General features: G+C 42.7%; 1 protein-coding gene and 1 non-coding gene across 3 annotated transcripts in view; one reads left to right on the forward strand and one right to left on the reverse strand.

The window, feature by feature from the left end:
* PPP3CA (protein phosphatase 3 catalytic subunit alpha) overlaps window positions 1-23,611 on the reverse strand; it is a 418,818-nt gene that overhangs the window by 290,231 nt on the left and 104,976 nt on the right. The window lies entirely within an intron of this gene.
* LOC119947754 lies at window positions 13,412-13,549 on the forward strand. Its single transcript, XR_005456551.1, has one exon. It is a non-coding gene; the product is annotated as a small nucleolar RNA SNORA7 (small nucleolar RNA).

The raw sequence follows: 23,611 nt of genomic DNA on the forward strand, positions 1-23,611 counted from the left end.
ACTCAACAATTCATCCTCTGATTTTCAAATCCCTTGACTGTCCCTAATTCTGTAAGAGGAATGCATTTTTCCCCTCTCAAATTGTATGTTATCCTCGATTTAAGGACCCAGAATTGAAAATCTAGAAATTAATATGGGGCATTAAAGCAATACATATTAGTTAAAAAGGCTTTCATCATACAAAAGAATGATTTATTCTTCTGTGATTCCCATGACTCCTCTCAATCAATCAACTGTGTCCCCAGTGATGGATGAGTATTGAGAGACTACCTCCATTTTACTCCCATTCCATGTCTATAGAAGAGAGGAAATTCCCGGACAGCAGATTATCAGACTCTTTCAAAAGGTCTAGCGATTCAGAATTTTTGTTGTGGTGATAAGAAGATCATTAAGGCCTGGCCAGACACGGAACAGTGAAGAGCTCCACATTTCATCTAGAGATGGAGACATCACAAATCACTCATTCATTCATTCAATCAATCATATTTATTGAGCGCTCACTGTGCGCAGAGCACTGTACTAAGCGCTTTGGAAGTACAAATCAGTAACATATAGAGATGGTCCCTATCCAACAATGTGCTCACAGAAGGGGGAGACAGTCTAGAAGAGGGAGAGTCTAGAGGGGATGTAGATGAATTGCAGCGTGAGACGCATCCAGTTCAGAACTGGGCTTTGGGGGGGGGGGGGGGGGGGCACAGTCCCGCCCCCTTGGGCCAGCAGACAAGAGCGCCCCATCAGGAAGATGGCACAGCAAGAAGCAGCCTGGCCTAGCGGCTAGGGCAAGGGCCTGGGAATCAGAAGGTCATGGGTTCTAATCCCACCTCCGCCACTTGTCTGCTGTGACCTTGGCGAAGTCACTTCACTTCTCTGTGCCTCAGTTCCCTCATCTGTAAAATGGGAATTGAAACCAAGTCCCACATGGGACAGGGACTGTGTCCAACCCAATTTGCTTATATCCACCGCAGCGTGTAACATAGTGCCTGTACGTTCCTATTCTTTTTTTTTTTAAAGGAAACCAAATTGTCAGTGACAAAATAGGTGATTTCATATTCCGGTTCATCTTCACAAGAGCCTGTCCTTGAACCTGGATTTGCTCCCTTTTTTCACCCCTCCCTCAATCCCACAGCACTTATGTACGTGTCCACAATTTATTTATTATTAATGCCTTTCTCCCTCTTTGGACTATAAGCTCGTTGTGGGCAGAGACTGTGTCTACCAACTCCCTTATAAGTGCTACAAATACATAAGTGCTCTTCCAAATACTTAGTTCAGTGCTCCTGATACAGTAAGTGCTAGATAAATTTGATTGATTGATTTTCTTGAGGACCAAAATGAGATAATACCACCAGTTTCCAGAACCTTTATTACATCTCTGATCACGACCGCATAAAATACGTTGAATGACATGAAACAAGGTCTTCGGTTTTGAAACAACCAAAATCTTATTCCTTCGATAAGCTCCTCAGGTGACCCAGACTTGTTTGGTAACTTGTCACCCTGCTGAATGGGGTCAAAAACGTTTGACATGGCTAGATACAGAATGGAGTTGCTCTCATCATCTCTTCTTCAGGCAGAGATGACGTCTACTGTGCTACACTGTCGTTTAAAGCCCTGTCAGAATTCTGGGAGTAGAGAGTTCCTAACCCTGATCAACAGCTGTTCAAAAAGTCAACTGTATCAATCTTTACATCTCTATTATTAAATAGTAAAAACGGCGCTAATAGCTGACAGAATGACTAATATCATTTAAAGGTAATAGGTCTGACCTAAATGCAAACTTAATTAGAAAACAATGAAAACAACCTCTTAAAAGGCATAAATAAAGGAAAGCAAAAGCAAACGCGCAATACCAAAGTGTGGTATTAGCGGGAAATGCCAAAATTTGTCTTTGCTCTGAAGGTCGCAGAAACCATGGCAACAGGACAGCAAACAAATGCATTGAGAAAGACTATGCAGATACTACACCAAAAAAACACATTATTGTGATAACCAGAGGGACTGGTCTCCTCCCAGGGAAGGGAGGCTTCCCAGCCCCGTGCTTCGTAATGTGATATCAGGAATGGGCCAGAAATTTCTGGACCAGGTCCTAACCATGTCCACGTCTCCCCATCCTAAAAAAAAAAAAATCCTCCCTTGATCCCATGGCTTTCTCCAGTTATTGCCTCATCTCCCTCCTACCATTCCTCTAGAACCTCCTCGAATAAGCTGTCTACACTCACTTCCTCTACTTTCTCTCCTCCATCCTGGCTTCTGCCCTCTCCACTCCACGGAACCTGCCCCCTATAACTTCACCAATGACCTTCTTGCCAAATCAAATGACCATTACTCCATCCTAATCCTCCTCAACCACCCTGCTGCCTTCCCCACTGTGGATATTGTATTTTACCTGGAAACACTAACTACGCTTAGCTTTCTCAACACAGTGCTCTCCTGGCTCTCCTTCTCCATCTCTGACGGCTCCTTCTCAGTCTCTTTTGTTGGCTCCTCCTCTGCCTCCTTCCCACTGACAGTTGGGGTCGCTCAAGGCTCAGTTCTAGGTCCCCTTCTATTTTCCATTCTACACCTTGGAGAACTCATTCACTCCCATGGCTTCAACTACCATCTTTACACAAGATGATTCCCAAATCTACCTCTCCAGCCCTGACCTCTCTCCTTCTCTGCAGTCTTGCCCTTCTTCTTACCTCCAGCCATCTTTACTTGGATGTCCAGCTGACACCTCAAATTTAATAGATCCAAACTAGAACTCCTCATCTACCCAACCAAACCCTGTCCCCCACCTGACTTCCCTAACATTGTAGATTGTGCCACTATCCTCTCTGTTTCAAAAGCCCACAACCTTGACATTACCCTCGACTCAATCTCGCTCATTCAACCCACACATACAATCTGTCACAGAATCCTGTAGGTTCAACTTTCATGACATCTCTAGAAATCGCCCTTACTTTTCAACTAAATTGCTACCACGCTGATCCAAGCACTCATTTCCCACCTTGACTTACTACACTGGCCCCCTCGTCGACCTCTCTGCATGCTATTTCCCCCCTCTCCAGTTCATACTTCACACTGTACTGAAGTACTATACACTTCACTAGTAATAGTTGCCCAGATCATTTTTCTGAGAATCTGTTCAATCCATGTCTCCCCCAAAACCTCCAGTGGTTGCCCATCTACCTCTACATCAAACAGAAACTCCTTATCATAGGCTTCACAGCATTCAACCAGCTCTCTCCCTCGTATCTCCCCTCATTGATTTCCTACTACAACCCAAAGCTGGACACTCCACTCCTCCAACACCGACTTACTGCCCCTCGATCTCGTCTATCTCACCACCGACCCCTTCCCCACATTCTCCATCGGGGCTGGAACTCCCTTCCCTTTCATATCTGGCAGAGCATTGCTGTTCCACCTTCCAAATGCTCCTAATATAACATTTCCCAGTCTAAGCCCTCTATTTCCAATATCCATCCTCACCTCTGCATTGAATACAAACTTAGCTGCCCTTAAAAAAACCTTGATGTTCATACCAGCCCCAACAATACTTCTGTATATTCCTACACTCTCTTATTTACCGTGTCCTTAGTGTCTTTTAATGTCTTTCTCCCTTTCTAGATTCTGAGCCTGCTATGGGCAGGGATTGTCTCTGTTTATTGCTGAATTGTACTTTCCAAGCGCTTAGTACGGTGCTGTGCATGCAGTAAGCGCTCAATTCATACGTCTGAATGAATGCATGTTGAATTGTATTTTCCCAAGCGCTTACCACAGTGCTCGACCACCATGAGCACTCAAAAAATACCACTGACTGATTGATTGCCCCTCCATCTTCCACACAGTGAAGACAAGCGTCTCTTGGCAGATTTTCAAAGACAAAGAACTGGGCTTTTCTTCCATACCTTGGAATAATAATGATAGCATTTATTAAGCGCTTACTATGTGCAAAGCACTGTTCTAAGCGCTCGGGAGGTTACAAGGTGATCAGGTTGTCCCATGTGGGGCTCACAGTCTTAATCCCCATTTTACAGATGAGGTAACTGAGGCACAGAGAAGTGACTTACCCAAAGTCACACAGCTGACAATTGGCAAAGCCAGGATTTGAACCCATGACCTCTGACTCTAAAGCCCGTGCTCTTTCCACTGAGCCATGCTGCTTCTCACAACACACCTATCAACACACACAAAGTCCACGTGCTGTCTAATCTTCAAACCTTCAGAAAAATATTCTGGACCAAGGGACTCATTATGGTTCAAAGGAGTTTTCACCACAGACAACAGGTTTGTCAAACTCTAGGGCTGAGCATTTAATGAGTCAAAATAAAATTGAATCGGATGTTGCTTAAAGAATTTCGAAGAGAAAAACACTTTCACTTGCTCCCGTTAGTATTAAGACCTTTGCAACTGTCACCTTTTCAGTTACCGCTGCTCTGAAGACATTTCCTTTCCAACAATGGGAAAAGAAATCCTTTATTAAAAATCCCAACTTACTGTAATTTCAAATACAAGGAGCAGCAGCAGTGGTAGTAATAGTCACATTTATCGAGTGCCCCTATGGGGTGGTAATAATAATTAAAAATAATAATTATGGTATTTGTAAGCGCCTACTAGTGCTGGGCACTGTACTAAGTGCTGGGGTGAATACAAGCTAATCGGGTTGGGCGCCATCCCTGTCCCACGAGGGCCTCACAGTCTCAATCCCCATTTTACAGATGAGGGAACTGAGGCCCAGAAAAGTCAAGTGACTTGCCCAAGGTCACGCACCAGACGTCATGTGCTCTCACCATGTGGTATACTGTACTAGGCACTTGGGAGGAACAGAATAACAAAGTGACATCACTCAACTGATCATAATTATCGGGCACAGATTCTGTGCAGAGCGCTGTACTAAGCACTTGAAGAACACAATACCACAGAATTGAAAGACTTGTTTCCTGTTCATAAGGACCATACAGTCTAGAAGGGGAGACCAACATTAAAATAAATTACGAATACACATGGGCCAAGGGTTGGCGGCGAGCTAGACAAGATCGAGTAGTTGGTTTGGGTAGGTTGGCGTTAGAGGAGGTGAACTGAACGTGCTGGGTTGTAGAAGGAAATCAGCAAGATAGGTTAGGTGGGGGCAAGGTGATTGACTGCATTAAAGCCAACTGTAAGGACTTTTTATTTGATGCGGAGGTGGATGGGCAACCCCTAGTGGTTCTTGAGGAGTGGGAAGCCAGTGACTGAACGTTTTTGTAGAAAAATGATCCAGGCAGCAAAGTGCAGTATGGACTGGAGTGGGGAGAGGCAGGAGGCTGGGAGGTCAGCAAGGAGGCTGATGCAGGCTTAGGGGTCCCGTAAGTACTTCGACTCAGACAAGTAACTTACACATACGGGGAGATGCACATCAAAGTATTTACTAGACAACGAACAGTCCCTCTCCCTTTCCTTTCACTAAATGAAGTCATCTTTAAACAAGCTCCTTTGAAAATTAACCATCAGATCGGGCTCTGCTTTGCCATCACATATATAAAATAGCAATTATTTTAATTGAATCAGTTTGGCCAGCCCAAAATGACCTGCTTTCTTATAGGTCATGAGACTTTTTTTTGCCTCTGCTTATTAAATTGTTCATTATCAAATATATTTTTGATCCAAATTGCATGGTCCCCAATTGTCTGGAACCACAGTGCTAAAGGTTCCCGATATCGTTTATCTTTATAGATCGTCCCTTGAAGTATGAAAAGCAGATGGAAAACTGTATTTGGCACCATTCCACCATCTGCTATTTGTAGATCTAGTCAAATTCGAGAGTTAATTAAAGATTAAAGAAAGGCAATGATATTGTTGGAACAAACAGCCATCTTCTTTCCTATTCTGACTTGAGATGAATAATATTCCTCCCAATCTCCCCCTCTCTGCAAGACCATAAATTCTCAGCGTCTTAAGGGCAACCAAGCAGAGATCCGTGATATACAGTACTGGCTTCTCCTTGACTTTAATTAACAAAACACCCATTAATCAGTTTTATGAGTAGAAGCACATCTGCAGACTTAACTTGGAGGGTAACCCACAACTTACCCTCTCTAGACTGTCTCCCCCCTCTAGACTGTAAGCCCGTTGTTGGGTAGGGACCGTTTGTATATGTTGCCAACTTGTACTTCCCAAGCGCTTAGTACAGTGCTCTGCACACAGTAAGTGCTCAATAAATGCGACTGAATAAATGAATGAACTTCCTGAGGAAGACAGTCGAACCGATGCGCAAGTGTCCCTGAAAATACTAAAATGGAGAAAGCTGACATCTATGCTATGAAAATGGATATTTAAATTGTATGGCTCTAAATTACATTTATACCATAGATGTGTAGAGAGAAAAACAACAGAGCATAAATATCCTTACCGAAGGCTACAAGAAGAGCGTACAACTATTTAAGTGCTTTATTTGGAGAAAGGCTTCTGTTCATGCTCATCTACTAGTAAAATTACAATCTGGCTCATAAATCATTCGGTGTGGACAGAGAACATGCAGTTCACTGGAAAGCATTTTTTTGAGATAAAAAAAATGAAACTAAAGTCCCTGCAATGCTTCATTAACTGGACTACACAATTTCATGGCCAATGGTTAGATTCAACCAAAGAGCTGTATTTCTACAGGAAGACATTCAAATCAAAGGTGACTTCGGTACAAAAGACTCCTCCCAGCAATGAAATTGGATATACTTGTATCTAAGATGTCCAGGATAGATTTTCATTTCCTCTCAAACTTCACATATTGGATGGGGGACAGTGCATTAAGAATACTATTACAGATGCAAAATTTCAGGGCAGAAGAAAACTGTCTTTAAATTGTAAAGTCCACTTGCTCTTTTCGGCAGTAATAACATAAGCAGTCCCACTTTCAAGCTAAGGAAAGTGGGATTGAGGCTAGCACGGACTGCTCCAATTCAGCATGGAATGGCCGAGAAGCACTGGGTAGAGAATCACGCACACATCAATTCATGGTATTTATTGAGCCCTGACATTCTGCAGAGCACTGTACTAAGCGCTTGGGAGACTACAACAGTTAGCAGACATGTTCCCTGCCCAAAATGAGCTAACAATTTAGAATATTTCTTGGGTTTCTTTGTACCCCTAAGTGGGATCCAGAGAAGCAGTGTGGCTCAGTGGAAAGGGCACAGGCTTGGGAGTCAGAGGTCGTGGGTTCAAATCCCGGCTCCATAAATTGTCAGGGTGTGACTTTGGGCAAGTCACTTAACTTCTTTGTGCCTCAGTTACCTCATCTGTAAAATGGGGATTAAGACTGTGAGCCCTACGTGGGACAACCTGATCACCTTGTATCCTCCCCAGTGCTTAGAATAGTGTTTTGCACAAAGTAAGCACTTAACAAATGCCATCATTATTACTATTATTATCCTTGCTTGACAGCTGCTACTTTCAATGCCGAATTTATTGCTTTTAAATTCTCAGGATATGTCAGGATTTTCTATCTAGATTTGGTCATTGCGGGATTTAGAATCCATGCATCCCCCCTCCCAGGCCCACGGCACTGACATACATATCTGTAATTTATTTATTTGTATTAATGACTGTCTCCCGCTGCAGACTGTAAGCTCACTTTGGGTAGGGAACATGTCTGTTTATTGCTCTATTATACTCTCCCAAGCACCTGGTACAGTCCCCTGCACACAGTAAGCCCTCAGTAAATACAACTGAATGAAAGAATGAATCAATGAAAAGTAAAGGATCTTGCCTCCGACCCCTTTCCTACATCCTCCCTCTGGCACAGAACTCCCTCCCCCTCTATATACACCAGACCATCACTCTCCTCACCTTATTAAGGTTGCATCACCTCCAAGAGGCCTTCCCTGATGAAGCCAACTCTTTTCGCCATTCCCTCTCCCTGGTACGTTACCTATGCCCTTGATATTCACTCCATCCTCACCTCCACAGAACCTATATTCATACCCATAATTAAAGTATTTAAATTACTGTCTATCGCCCCTTATAGACTGTAAGCTCATTGTGGGCAAGGAACACATCTACCAACTCTCCCAAGTGCCTAGTTCACTACTCTGCACAGCATAAGCGCTCCATAAACATCATTGATTGATTGATAGAGAGCAACCTTATTTTGCTACACAAGAGATTTCTCACTGAATCCCTGCTTTTTTACCATATAGGAAAACCAAAGCAGCAACAACAAACTGCTGCCTCCTCCTCTGTCATTCATTCACTCATTCACTTATTCAATCATAGTTATTGAGTGCTTACTATGTGCAATGCACTGTATTAAGCGCTTGGGAGAGTACAATACAACAAAAAGACACGTTCCCTACCCACAGTGATCTCATTCTAGAGGAAGACAAACATTAATAAATAATTGGGTGGCATTAGTACCCAGCCCTACAGATTCAGAAGAAAACCGCATTTCCTCATGCTGTTTCCCACGTCTTCATTCCAGAACTTTTGCCAGAATGGTGCAATCAGGATTCTGGGAATTGCACCAGCTCGAGATAAGCTTCACTGCCTGTTCTGTCTCTGCTCATTTCACCTCCCTCTCCCCAATTCAATTACATTCTGAAATCCATGTATTCTCCCCTTCCTCCACCTTTAATCCCTTGATTGAAAGGCAGGAAGAGAAGCCAGGATCAGCCAGTAGGGTCTGGAGAGGAGCAGTGTTGAGGTCATCAGATACAGCGGTCTGAGAAAGGGGCACAGGGAAGGTGGCGTGACAGCAGAGGAACGTGGCATATATGTGCCAGAGAGAAGCCACACAGAGCACTACACGCATTGTCATTCCACATCCACCCTATCCACATCCTTAGAGAAGCAGCATGGTGTAGTGGTTACAGCAAGGGCCTGGGAGTTGGAAGGTCATGGGTTCTAAACCCAGCTCTGCCACTTGTCAGCTCTGTGACCGTGGGCAACTCATTTCACTTCTCTATGCCTCTGTTTCCTCATCTGGAAAATGGGAATTGAGACTTTGAACCCCAAGTGAAACAGGGAACCAGATTTGCCTGTATCCACCCCAGCACTTAGTACAGTGTCTGGCACATAGTAAGCGCTTAAATACCATAATTATATGAGAAGCAGCATAGCTTAGTGGAAAGAGCATGGGTATGGGAGTCAGGACATGGGTTCTAATCCCAATTCTGCCACCTGTCTGCTGTGTGACTTTGGGCAAGTCACTTAACTTCTCTGTGTCTCAGTTACCTCAACTATAAAATGGGGATTAAGACTGTGAGCCCCACGTGAGACAACCTAATTACCTTGTAGCCTCCCCAGCGCTTAGAACAGTGCTTGCCATATTACTTGCCATAACAAATACCACTACTGTTATTATTATTATTACCATTATTATCTTGAGTTTCTTCCCTCGCCTGTAGTTTACGATAGTGTCCGTCTCCTGCACTAGACTATGAGCTCCTTGAAGGCAGGAGTTGTGGCTACCTACCGTACTATACTCTTCCCAGCGTTTTGCATAGTGCTTCATTTATTCATATTAATGACTCTCTCCCCCTCTAGACTGTAAGCCTGTTGTGGGCAGGAGACATGTCTACCAACTCTGTTGTATTGTAATAATAATAATAATAATAATAATGATGGCATTTATTAAGTGCTTACTATGTGCAAAGCACTGTTCTAAGCGCTGGGGAGGTTACAAGGTGATCAGGTTGTCCCACTGGGGGCTCACAGTCTTAATCCCCATTTTACTGATGAGGGAACTGAGGCCCAGAGAAGTTAAGTGACTTGCCCAAAGTCACACAGCTGACAGTTGGCGGAGCCGGGATTTGAACCCATGACCTCTGACTCCAAAGCCTGTTACCCTTTCCACTGAGCCATGCTGCTTCATAATAATGGCATTTATTAAGCACTTACTATGTGCAAAGCACTGTTCTCAGTGCTGGGGAGGTTACAAGGTGATCAGGTTGTCCCACAGGAGGCTCACAGCCTTAATCCCCATTTTACAGATGAGGTAACTGAGGCACGGAGAAGTTAAGTGACTTGCCCAAAGTCACGCAGCTGACAATTGGTGAAGCTGGGGTTTGAACCCATGACTTCTGACTCCAAAGCCCGTGCTCTTTCCACAGAGCCACGCTGCTTCTCACTAGAGTGCTTAGTACAGTACTCTGCATGCAGATGGCACTCAATAAATACCACTGATTCATTGATTGTTCTGCATACAGCAAGCGCTCAATGAACGCAATTGATTCATTCATTTAGAAAATGCCCAAAATCACAATGTCAACTTGTCCCATACCTGGGCCAACGTTTATGGGCCATTCTTAATTTGTGGTTGCCAAATTCCCGCACTACCTCTCTCTCTGCCTCTGAAGCTGACAACTTTATCAAGCAAAAGAGAAAGCATTATGGAAAAGCATTTAAATCACTCCTTCACTGCCTCGCCACTCTACTACTCCCTCTTCTTTCACCTCGTACCCAGCTAGTTATCAAGAGGTGCTTTCCAATTCTAAAAATAACAGCAATCATGGTATTTGTTAAGCTCTTACTCTGTGCCAAGCACTGTACTAAGTACTGGTGTGAATACAAGATAATCAGATCAGACACAGTCCCTATCACTCAGGTTGCAGCTGAAGAAGGAGAGAGAATAAGTATTTAATCTCTGTTTTACCCAGGAAGAAAGAGAAATAGAGAGGCTAAATGACTCACACAAGGTTACCCAGAAGGCAAGTGGGTTTAAAACGCAGGTCCCCAGACTCCCAGGCTCATGATCTTTCATTCATTCATTCAATCATATTTACTGAGTGCTTACTGTGTGCACAGCACTGTACTAAGCGCTTGGAAAGTACAATTCAGCAACAGATAGAGACAGTCCCTACCTAACATTGGGATCTATAGGAAGCAGCATGGCTTAGTGGCAAGAGCACGGGCTTGGGAGTCAGAGGTCATGGGTTCGAATCCTGACTCTACCACTTATCAGCTCTGTGACTTTAGGCAAGTCACTTAACTTCCCTGGGCCTCAGTTATCTCATCTGTAAAATGGGGATGAAGACTGTGAGCCCCCTCCGGAACAATCTGATTACCTCGTATCTACCCCAGTGCTTAGAACAGTGCTTGGCACGTAGTAAGCGTTTAACAAATACCAAAATTATTATTATTATTAATCTGGTTCCACAAGGGGTTCACAGGCTAAGAGGGAGCACAGATACTGAATTCCTATTTAGAAGATGAGGGAACTGAGGCACAGGGAAGTTGAGTGACATGCCCAAAGTCACCCAGCAGGTAAGTGGCGGAGCTGGGCTTAGAACCCAGGCCTTCCAGTTCCCAGAATGGTGCTTTTTCCACTGGCCAAGCAGCTTCACTCCTTTGGCCTTTAGACACCTCCAAATGGATGCCCTGCCAGCCCTCAAATTCAACATGCCCAAGACTGACCTTCTCACTTCCTCTCCTAGAACCCTCCCCCCGTCACAGTTTTCCCACCTCCACTGACAGATAGGTTCACCATCTTCTCTGACCCAGAAGCCTAGGTGGCATCTCAATGTCATTCATCAACGCCATCCAGTCAACTGCTAAATCCAATGATTCTTCCTCCCAAAATATTTCCCAGATTCGCGCTCCCTCCCTGCCCCCAAAATAACCACTCCGGTTCAAGCACTCATCGCATCAGCTAATAACTGTGCTAGCCTCCTCGTTGGTCTCCCTGCCTCCATTCTCTTCCCACTCCAGTCCATTCTTCATGCTGCTTCCTGGATCACCTTCCTGAAAGATCATTCGGCATACATCTCTCCGATTCTCAAAAGTCTCCAATGGATCGCTCCACATCAAACGGAAATTCTTTTTCATTGGCTTTAAGGCTCCAAAACTTTAATTCTTCCTAAATGCCCACTAATGCAAAATGGCTTCTACGACTCATTCTCAGCAACCACCTCTAGTATTCATATATCCATTCATTCAATCGTATTTATTCAGAGCTTACTGTGTGCAAAGCACTGTACTAAGCGCTTGGGAAGTACTAGTCGGCAACATATAGAGACGGTCCCAACCCAACAATGGGCTCACAGTCTAGAACACCATCATCATCAGAACACTGGTGTAAATGAATGATAAATAATAATGACAATAATAATAACGGTGATAAGAGGTAAGCATTCACTAGGTGCCAAGCACTGAACCCAGTGCTTGGGGAGGATAGAAGATAAGCAGGTTGGACACAGTCCCTCTCCCTGTACCACAAGGGGCTCACATTCTAAGTAGGAAGGTGAACAAGTACTGACTCCCCATTTTACAGAAGTTCAGAGAAGTGACTTGCCCAAAGTCACACAGCAGGCAAGTGACGGGGTAGATTTACAATAATCGGATGTATATACAACTACTTACTCTGATTCCACCACTAAAATAATGTTTATGTCTCTGCTGATAAAATGCAAGCTCCTTGTGGGAAGGGAACTGTGTACTGAGCTTTCCCAACCACTTAGTACAGTGCATTACATTCAGTTGGAGCTCACTTAACACCATTCTACTACTGATGCACATTTCTAGACTGTGATCCCATTGTTGGGAAGGGACCGTCTCTATATGTTGCCGACTTGTACTTCCCAAGCTCTTAGTACAGTGCTCTGCACACAGTAAGCACTCAAAAAATACAATTGAATGAATGAATGAATTTGGTTTTGTGGAGAACTAGATATTTTCATTATTTTACCCTCTTAAAGATAAAATGCAACCAAAAGTTGATTTGGAGTTTATCAAGTTTGACCCAGTTGGTTTACAAATAAAGGATAAAATCTTTAAGAAAAATCCTGTTCTGGTGCAATTGCCAAAGAAGAGTAAAAGAAGACTAACGAAGCCAAAAAAAAAATAACCCACAGAAATAAAGAGTCGTACATAAAACTGAGTAAACAGTAGATTTCTTGTTATTTTCCCAAAAGACTGAGTAGATCTTTTAAGGCTCTCCATTACAAGACCACAGGGTACTGTTTAGAGCAGAAATTAGCTGTTATAAACTAACAGAAAAGCCAGCTGTCTCTCTCAATTTACCCTGCTTTAAAACATTTCTCCTGGATAGGAAAAATGTATCTGTTAACCAAGACTGAGAGTATTTTAAATGGGAGAAATGGAAGCAGATACTTTTATGTGATGAATGCAAAAGAAAGGAATGCTTGTCATATTCATCCTTACCACCTCCTAGCACTAATAGGGTATCCACCATGCATTATATCAGACAATAAAAACAGGGCAGTCTCTCTCCTTGATGTTCTCTAAGTCTAGGAGTCGGCTAAAACAGCAAATAGACATTAGGAAGATTTTCTGTGTGAATGGACACTCCTAGACGTAGGTAAGAGATGAGTTCTGCCTTAGAATTAAGGATGTTGTGAGCATTACTGCTTCAATAGAGTAGGCTTCCTTGTGGAAGTGTGTTCATTTATATAGGTAATTGTTTTTTAATTATTCACATTTATTGAGGACTTAGCACTTGGGACCCCTCTCAGAGTTGCACCTGGAGAGTTTCCAGTACACCACCAGTCTCAGCTATGGGAGGGAGAGTCAAGCAGAGGCCTACCCATTCCATTCCTAGCTTGGCCAGTGGCTAGCGAGTGGAAAGCAATCTGCTACAAGTCAAAACTCATCCATGCTGGGCTGCACCGGCGTGGGAGAGTGTCAAGGGTAGAACTCAAGTTTATTGCATGGAAGGAGGCAATCGTAAACCACTTCCGTATTTTTACCAAGAAAATTATCTGGATCCACCACCAGAATGATTGCAGATGGAGAGCGGGGCGTTCTGGGGGGGGATGTGTCCGTGGTGTCGCTATGGGTCGGAAACGACTCAACGGCATAAGACAAGCACTTGGGAACAGAGAGAGAGTGTGCTTAATAAATGCCACAAAGAAGTCAGTCCCTTCCCACAAGGAGTTTCCAATCTTGGGACATAGAAAAAAACAAATACCAGAACTTCAAAGAGAACAGCACCTTTTTACTTCTCTCTGCCTTTTTTTCCCAAATCTGGGCATCGTCCATTATGCCTCCCTTTTTAAAGTGTTCTTTCACCAGTTATTGAATTCTGATGTCAGTATTTCCTAAAGTTCTCCCTCCCACTTCGGGATATCGTTGCAAAGTTGAATTGAAGCAGCATAGCCTAGTGGAAAGCAGATGGGCCTGGGAGTCAGAGGACCTGGGTTCTGATTCAGGCTCTGCCACTTGTCTGCTGTGTGACCTTGGTGAGTCATTTGACTTCTCTGGGCCTCAGTTACCTCGTTTGTAAAATGGGGATTAAGACTGTGAGCAATACGTGACAGTTACAGTTACCTCATTTGTAAAATGGGGATTATGATAGTGAGCTCCATGTGGGACGGAGACTGTGTTCAACCCAATTACCTTGGATCTACCCCGGTGCTTAGTACAGTGCTTGGCACATTGAAAGCACTTAAGAAATACCATGAAATTAAAAAAAAAATAAAAGAGCACCTCACTTCCTCTTGTCCTCAACCTGTGAAGTATTTTGACCAACTTTCAAGAGTGATTAAAGTCCATCTCAATTTAGCATTAGCTAGTGGAAGATTTATTTAGCAGTCATGAAATAATCCTTGGATGTCACCACAAAGGGCCTTTTCCCTCTGATTTGCATGTGAAATAATGCTGCTGCTGATGACCATGATGAGGATGATTGGAATATGATGTCTAGGAGCTCTATAATCAATCATATTTATTGAGTGCTTACTATGTGCAGAGCACTGTACTAAGCGGTTGGGAGAGCACAATCCAACAGAATCAGCAGACAAGATCCCTGCCCACAATGATAAAACCTATTTATCTCAAGTTATATAAAATTCCTGAGAAATAAGGTGAAAACTCAATAGAAACAAGTGGGCCAAGAGATGGTCTACAAATACAAGGCAATGTGAATTTCATTCTTTTTTAAATAAAAGGTAAGATCTCTAGAGAATTATTGCCAAAAAGATTATATTGAATGCAGTTCATATAAGAAATGATATATATTCATTGTTTTAAAAGGAAATCAACATAAATGATGACATGATACATTAGCTAGTATGGTGTACATTGTGGAGAGTCCAAAAATTTATTTGATCTCTTCCTTTTGCCACTATGTAATTAAACTCCAAGCCATATACTTTTAATTACGTCAGAAATTCCTCTGTAATGAATAGGAAGGTACTGAAATACTTCTGATGGTTAACAAATTGGGTTTTGCTCTACCACTCAATATAAAACAAAAAGAAGAAAATGAATCAATTTAAGCAGACATGCTGAACGGTAATAATCTCATTTTGGTTAATAATCAGAAAGTGTGATTTAACAACATATTGTTTTTAACGAAATATACGGCAAGCCAGGCCACTTTATAGCAAATCATACTTTGAAACACACAGATTTTAAGACACTGTATTACTAGATTATTATTATTATTATTATTATTATTATTATTATTATTATCATTATGGAATTTTTAAGCGATTACTGTGTGCCAGGCACTGTACTAAGCACCGGAGTTGATACAAGCAAATCAGGTTGGACACAGTCCCTATCCCACATGGGGCTCACACTCTCAATCCCGCATTTTACAGATGAAGGAACTGAGGCACTGAGAAGTGAAGTGACTTGCCCAAGGTCATAGAGCAGACAAGTGGAGGAGCCTAGATTAGAACCCATGTATTACAATCTGTGGCTTAATTTTCACATGCCTCCCTCATCTTCAATCTCACAAATAAGTTGAATTTGTCAGGTTATGACTCCTAAAAATCAACTCCCTTCTCCCATTCCAGTTGCTTCAGCCAAAACAACCACTTTAGAAAACTCACTCTAACTCATTCTCAGCGGTCAAGTGGCAGAGCCCAGATTACAACCCAGGTCCTTCTGACTCCCAGCCCCTCTCCACTCTGCCATGCTGCTTCTCCAATAAAATGACTCTCCACCTTTGAAGACACCTTAATTCTGTTAGGAATTTCTCCCACAATACACATTTGCACAACAGTGACCAGTTCAGAAGTCCCTTCTAGACTGCGAGACCCTTGTTGGGTAGGGACCGTCTCAATATGTTGCCTATTTGTACTTCCCAAGAGCTTAGTACAGTGCTCAGCACCCAGTAAGTGTTTAGTAAATATGATTGAATGAATGAATGCCCTTGTGATTCCCAGACCCAAGCTCTATCCACTAGGCAATACTGCTTCTAAGAATGGAGATCATCTAAATCCAAAGAATTTCTAACTTTTTCTTCAAGAACAGCCATTCTTTAAAAGGAGATTTTCTTAAATAGTAGTTTCAGTATGTCCAAGTATATAATAAAGAATATCTTTTTTTGGTTGACCATCATGTCTCAAGAAAGGAAATAGGTATCTCTTACAGGACAAGGAATTTTGCCTCTCTGCCCTCCCCCTCGAAAAAAAAAAAAACACCAAAATTACCTGATGTTTGAAACTTCTTTTTATAAAACAGCTAGAAAAGGTCCAACATTAAGCCCAGAAAGATACTTGGCTCTGTATCCTTTGGGCATTTAGTATTCACCCCACCCTCAGCCCCCCACCACTGATGTACATATCTGTTTATTATTAATTTATAGCAAGCTGCCTCCCCCTCTAGACTGTAAGCTCACTGTGGGCAAGGACTGTGTCTATCAATTCTGCTGTATTATACTCTCCCAATCGCTTAGTACAGTGCTCTGCACACAGTAAGTGCTTAATAAATACCACTGATGATGATGTATTGATATATCTACCCCAGTGCTTGGCACATAATAAGAGCTTTAGAAATTGCTGCATTATTACTAACATTAAATAAACTCCATCTATACTCACATGATCCACTTACAGATACTCTGGGATTAATTTACAAAAGATAAGGTGTTGGCTGATGATTCACTATGATCCACTATGATTCATTCAATCATATTTATTGAGCGCTGACTGTGTGCAGAGCACTGTACTAAGCACTTGGGAAGTACAAATGATTAACTTACATATATTGGAAGGGCTGTTCAGAAAGGGAAAAATAGTCATATCTAATATAAAAACATTTTTCAAAGTTTCATTTTAGCAGTTATAGAAAGATCTGGTTACAATCACTGACCATTATAATCACTTATCCTGGCTTGGCAAAGATCTATATCTCTAGTTTACAGTAAAACAGCCATTTATTTAAAGTTGCTGATTACATTTATTCTCCTGAACTCATCTCTGTCTACCTCATCTCTGTTTGTCTACCCTCATGCTCTATTGCATTTTTCTCTGTTTATTTCTCCAAGAATTTTCATTCGACTGTAGATTCCTTGAGGGCAGGCTTCACATATTCTATTTCTCCTTGCACTGTTCTCAGAGCATCTGGGTTCTGCCGATGGAGGCAACCCATCGATGTGCCTGAAATGATATATGATGATGGCGATGGTTGTTGATGCAGATCAAGTGATCGGTTGTTTCAGGTGAAGCGTGTTTTGGGCAACAAATTCCAGAGCCCGGTACTGGAGACTTACTTGGCTTTTGGACAGCCTGGACTTTGGAGCTTCCATTCTCTATGAACTTGCCTAGTGGCAGACGTAAGAGCGTAAATCTTTATTTAATGTCAATCCTTTTTCAGAAGCGATTTGGTTACCACACAGATATAGGGTATTGTGGTACAGATGTGTTTCCGGGTACCCTGGACTTCTAGAAGAAATTTGTTTCCAGCTCCTCTAAAGCAAAGCTAAAAGCAGTGCTCTGCGCAACAGTAAGCGCACAATAAATACCGCTGATTGACTGACAGTATGTAGGAAGAATAACCACCCTTACTCAAACTGTCATCATGGTTTTTTTTTTTTCAATTTCAGAGTCTAAATCTGACTAATGGATCATACTTTTTGCTTTCTTTTCTTTAAAAAGACTGATTCTCTAAGGACCGTAACAGCTTTCTGCTTCCAAAACATTTTGAAAATTTGAGGATAATGTCAATACTTTCAGAAGCATTCAATCAATGTTATTTATTGGGCATTTGCTGTTTACAGATCACCTGCTCTGTGCTCAGTACTAGCTTTAGCTTTGGAGTAAAACGAAACAGTTACTAGGCATGATATCTGCCCACAAGAAGTTTACAGTCTACACAATCCAGAACTTTGACAAGTCTGGTTTCCAGTAGTGACTGCCTACTTAGAGGAACCAGAGATACTACAATCAGGACCCCAAAGGTTAGAAAGTCTTCAGAGAAGCAGTGTAATTCAGTGGAAAGAGCACAGAACTGACAGTCAGGAGACCTATGTTCTAACCCTGGCTCTGCCACTTACCTGCACTGTGACCTAGGGCAAGTTGCTTAACTTCTTTTCCTCAGTTTCCTCATCTGTAAAATGAGGGTTAAATATCTGTCCTCTCTCCCCCTTAGACTGTGAGCCCCATGAGGTACAGGAAATGTATCTGATTACACTGTATAATAAACACAACAAATGCATTATTATTATTGTTGTTGTTGTTGTTGTTAAAGCCAGGAAACCCCATCCAGTGCAGTAGACTTTCCAATAGAGTTGTGCTAGTGTTTTCTTAATCAGAGACATGACACCAGAAGAACCCTAAATCAGTTTCAGGAGAGAATATGTTGCCAATCCTGAAAGAAAACTAAAATCAATGTGTGAGCTACTTTTTTTTACAATGTTTGATAAGAACTTACTTTGTGCCAAGCACTGTTCTAAGCACTGGGGTAGAAATAAGTTAATCATCTCCCTCAAGTAGCTCACAATCTAGGCAAGGAGAACAGGTATTGAATCCCCATTTTACAGCTGAGGAAACTAAGGCATGGACAAGTTAAATGTCGTCATGGGCAGGGAACATTTCAGCTAATTCTGTTGTATCATACTCTCCCAAATGCTTGGTACAGTGCTCTGCACATTGTAAGAGCTCAATAAATGCCACTGATTAAGTGACTTGCATAACATCACACAACAGTCAAGTGGTGGAGTCAGAATTAGAACCCAGGTCCTCTGACTCCCAGCTCTGTGCTCTTTCCATTAGGCCATGCTACTTCCCATACTTCTGCCTCAGCTATCTGAATTCTAGGATTTTTCTTCTGATTCTTTCATTAGTCAATCAAAGGTATTTATTGAGTTCCTAATGTGTGCAGAGCACTGTACTAAGCACTTGGGAAAAGACATTACAATAGAGCTGGCAGACACATTCCCTCCCCACAAGAAGTTGCAGTCTAGAGGGGAGCTTACAGACTCTAAACATACCACCTAAATATGAAACAACACAAATTAAAAACGAGTTAATCCTCTAAGAAGCACCATGGTTAGAGTCACTATATTAGTAATAATATTATTAACCAACATTGTAATGTGATCTCTGATAGGTGAAAACAAATCCAGAAGAGACAGTACAACACTGTACCCAGTTCAGTCATTTGAATCTCTTTCACCATGGAAAACGCTCAGGCATTTACTGTTCTCAAGAATCCTGAAAAGGGCCTATTATTACGAACTTGTCACATTATATGCCCCTCTTTTGAAAAGGTGAAATGTCAGAGCATTGAAATGTCACAAGAAAGCTAAAAAAACAAAATTATCAAGGAAGAAAATGTCCCTTCCCATGTTCCTGACGCTTCCACCACGTGCATAATGATGGAGATTAAAATTTCAGCTTCAGTGTCAAGACAACCACATGAACCATTCGGCTCTGACGGGGAAATCAGTTAAGTTCAAGTTCTATTGTGCAACCCAGCCGGCTTTCCCAGGAATTCAGAAATAGAGGATCCATCAATTCAACGCCACGCACGACGGCTCTAATACCGAAACCTCTTGAGCCAGTTTGTTCTGCTGTAATTACTATTTGCCTGGGTTTTGCAGAAATCCCAGGGGGCAGGAGGGCACGGAGGAGAGCATCTACCACATTAAAGAGCTATACCATCGACAGTGATGTGATCTAACCTACGTTTTAAGTACAGGTGCTTGCCTCTGAGAACTTCACAACGTGGGATAGAACTAAATCTCCATATTCCCTGGAATCGAACAAAGAGCTTCCTGAGTGGAAAACGTTGTGGCTAAGTCGATCTGCTTTGATGTAGAAGGCACATGAGCCGAAAAAGAAACAAAAAATAAATAAATAATAATCCCCTCTCTTGTGAATTTCTCATCTCTCTGAACATTTCTCTTTTCCCCCTCCCAGTGCTGAGTTAAACTACTTTGTGCCGCTTTTTGATTTTTTTTTTTTGATAAGCTTTTCTTTGATAAAATCCAGTTAGGAGGACTGACGAGTCTTGTCTACCTCTCTTGCCCACCTTGGTAATAAAATGTTCAGTTTTCCTTTCCTGAAAAACAAAAAAGATTCCTCTGAGTTAATTCATTTTTCAGAGGAACTTCCCAAGGTCAGATCAGACCAAACGATCCCAAGCAGTCTGGTTTTAGAAGCTTCCCAACATTTTGGAAAGGGAACATGGTGAGAAAAACACAGGCTTGGGAGTCAGAGATCTTGGGTCCAAGCCTGGCTCTGCCACTTGCCTCCTGTTATGATCTGGAGGAAGTCACTTGACTTCTCTGTACCTCAGTTTCCTCATCTATAATTTGGGAACTAAAATACCTGTTCTCCCTCCTGATTTGACTTTGAGCCCCATATGGGACCGACCTGGTTATCTTATATCAATCCCAGTGCTTGGTAAAGTGTTTGCCACAAAACACATTTTCTTGTCTTACGCTGTTGAGTTGTTTCCGACCCATAGCCTGTTTTTGGGCAGGGATTGCCTCTGTTACCGAATTGTACTTTCCAAGCACTTAGTTGAGTGCTCCATACACAGTAAGCACTCAATAAATTAGATTGAAGAATGAATGAATAGCGACTCCATGGATACATCTCTCCCAGAATGACCCAACTCCATCTGCAATCATTCTGGTATGGATCCAGAGAGTTTTCTTGTTAAAAACATGAAAGTGGTTTTCCATTGCCTTCTTCCACAAAGTAAACTTGAGTCTCCTCCCTCGACTCTCTCCCATGCCACTGCTGCTCAGCACAGGTGAGTTTTGACTTGTAGCAGATTGCCTTCCTCTTACTAGCCACTGCTCAAGTTAGGAATGTAATGGGTATGCCTCTGCTTGATTCTCCCACCCATAGTCGAGACTGGTAGGGTACTGGAAACTCTCCAGGTGCGATCCCAAGAAGGGTAACAAGCATTATAACATTATTACTATTATCAACATCATTATTATTACAGGGACCCTCAGAGGGACAGGGTTAGGAGGGAAGAAATCACCAAGTGGAGTTGGTTCCTGATACTGACTTTTCACCCCGACTCCCATTCTCCAGCTAGTATGTTGGCCGCAAAGGTCAAAGTCTACCATGTCAGTTGGAAAGGGGAAAATCCAAATTTTCAGATGCCTGTGTAGGCCACTCCGGACTACATCTAGCCTCAATTGGCTACTTACCGGCTCAGAACTCGGAATAAGCAATAAGTTGCTCAGAGTGGATTCAGTCAGTGCCTAAGATCCTCAAGTCTGTGAACTCCTTGTGGGTAGGGGGCGTGTCTACCAACTCCATTGTACTGTCCTCCCCCAAGCGCTTAGTAGGATGCTCTTCACATGGTAATCACTCATAAATACCTTCGAGAAGCAGCACGGCTTAGTGGATAGAGCTCGGGCATGGGAGTCAGGAGAGACCGGTTTCTAATTTCTTCCACCCCCATCACTGTAGGCAATACCACCATCCTTCCTGTCTCACAAGCCCATAACCTTGGAATTAGCCTTGAATCATCTCTCTCATTCAACCCACATATTCAGTCTCCACCACATGCCTGCTGTGTGACTTTGAGGCTCAGAGAATTCAAGTGATTTGCCCAATAACCTCATCTATAAAATGGAGATTAAGAGTGTGAGCTTCATGTGGGACAGGGACTGTGTCCAACCTGATTAGCTTGTATCTACCCCAGTTCTTAGAACAGTTAAGCACATAGCGCTCAACAAGTACCATAATGATCATTTTTTTTATTATCATTAACTGACTGGGCTAAATCCAGACATTCCCCTTGATACTTAAGTGTTTGTGCCAGGATGTCCCAGTAAAGATTCCTAAACTAGTCCAGCCCTGACCACCACCTATTTTTATGATACTTTCTACCTTTCCTTGTCTGCAATTCTCCTCCTTCCTCCCCCAATTCTGCCTGCCCAGCCACCTCCTTCTCCTGAAACTCAACACCCCTAATGAAGAAACCTAGTCTAAACATAAGGCTGTAGTTCCAGGGGTAGAGCCAGATTCTGAGGAAGCGGACTCACTGGTGCTCTGTGTGGGCTCATCTCTGGGGAGAAGGAAAGCCTGAGGCTACTCCTATCAGCTTCCAACTGTACCTCCCACCCCGGATTCCATGTTCCCTAATCCAGGAAAAGTTGTCCCCACACTTCCATGGGCCCCTCCCCTCAGAGCTTCTGTGGTCTAATCCCATGCCTAGAGAACAACAGAGTTTCAGGCCTGATAGAGGTAGAAATCCACGATTCTGAGAAGTGGAGTGGTAAAATGGGCTGGCTAGAATGTGAGCCAATCAGATGCAAATGAAATTTCATGAAATCTCCGTGAGTTCATAATTCTAGGTCATTACAGTACTTGGTCATATTCTGGTATTCGTTAAGAGCTTACTGTATGCCAAACACTCTATGAAGTGCTAGGGTAGATACAAGGTAATCCGATTGGACGCAGCCCCTGTCCCACGTGGGGTTCACAGTCTATCAATTGTATTTACTGAGTGCTTACTGTAGGCAGAATATTAAATGCTTAGGAGAGGACAATATAACAGACTTGATAGACACTGTTCCCGCCCACCAGGAGCTTAGAATCTAGAGAGGGAGACAAACATTAACATACATTAATATAAATAAATGAATTACAAATATGGATATAAGTGCTGTGGGACTGGGGGTGGGGCGGTGAATAAAGGGAGAAAATCAAGCTGATGCAGAACAGAGTGGGACCAAAAGGAATAAGAGCTTAATTGGGGAAGGCCTCTCGGAGGAGATGTGCCTGTCTGTCTCTCAGATAGGAAGAGGGAGAGTTTTCGACTTAACATGTCCAAAAGAGAACTCATCTTCCCACCAAACTCTGTCCACCCCCATCACTCTAGGCAGTACCACCATCCTTCCTGTCTCACAAGCCCATAACCTTGGCATTACCCTTGATTCATCTCTCTCATTCAACCCACATATTCAGTCTGTCACTAAATTCTGTCGGTTTAATATTCACAACATCGCTAAAATCTGCTCTTTCCTCTCCATCCAAACTGCTACCACGTTAATCTAAGCACCTATCCTATCCCAACTTAATTACTGTATCAGTGTCCTTGCTGACCTCCCTGCCTCCTGTCTCTCCCCACTCCAGTCCATGCTTCACTCTGCTGCCCGGATCATTTTTCAATAAAAGCATTCAGAACATGTTTCCCCACTCCCTCCAAGAATCTCCAATGGTTGCCCATCCACCTCCACATCAAACAGAAACTCCTTGCTATCATCTGTAAAGGACTTAATCACCTTGCCTCCTCCTACTTCTCCTTGCCAACCTACTCACTGTACCTCAATTGCAATTATCTCACCACCGACCTCTCACCTATGTCCTGCCTGTGGTCTGGAAGTAAGAGGGAGAACAGTATTAGATCCCCATTTCACAGTTGAGAAAACTGAGGTACAGAGAAGTTAAGTGACTTGCCCAAGGTCACACAGCAAGTAATTGGCAGAGCCAGAATTAGA

This window comes from Tachyglossus aculeatus, chromosome X5 (genome assembly GCF_015852505.1).
Source record: "Tachyglossus aculeatus isolate mTacAcu1 chromosome X5, mTacAcu1.pri, whole genome shotgun sequence".
Taxonomy (NCBI): Eukaryota; Metazoa; Chordata; class Mammalia; order Monotremata; family Tachyglossidae; genus Tachyglossus; species Tachyglossus aculeatus.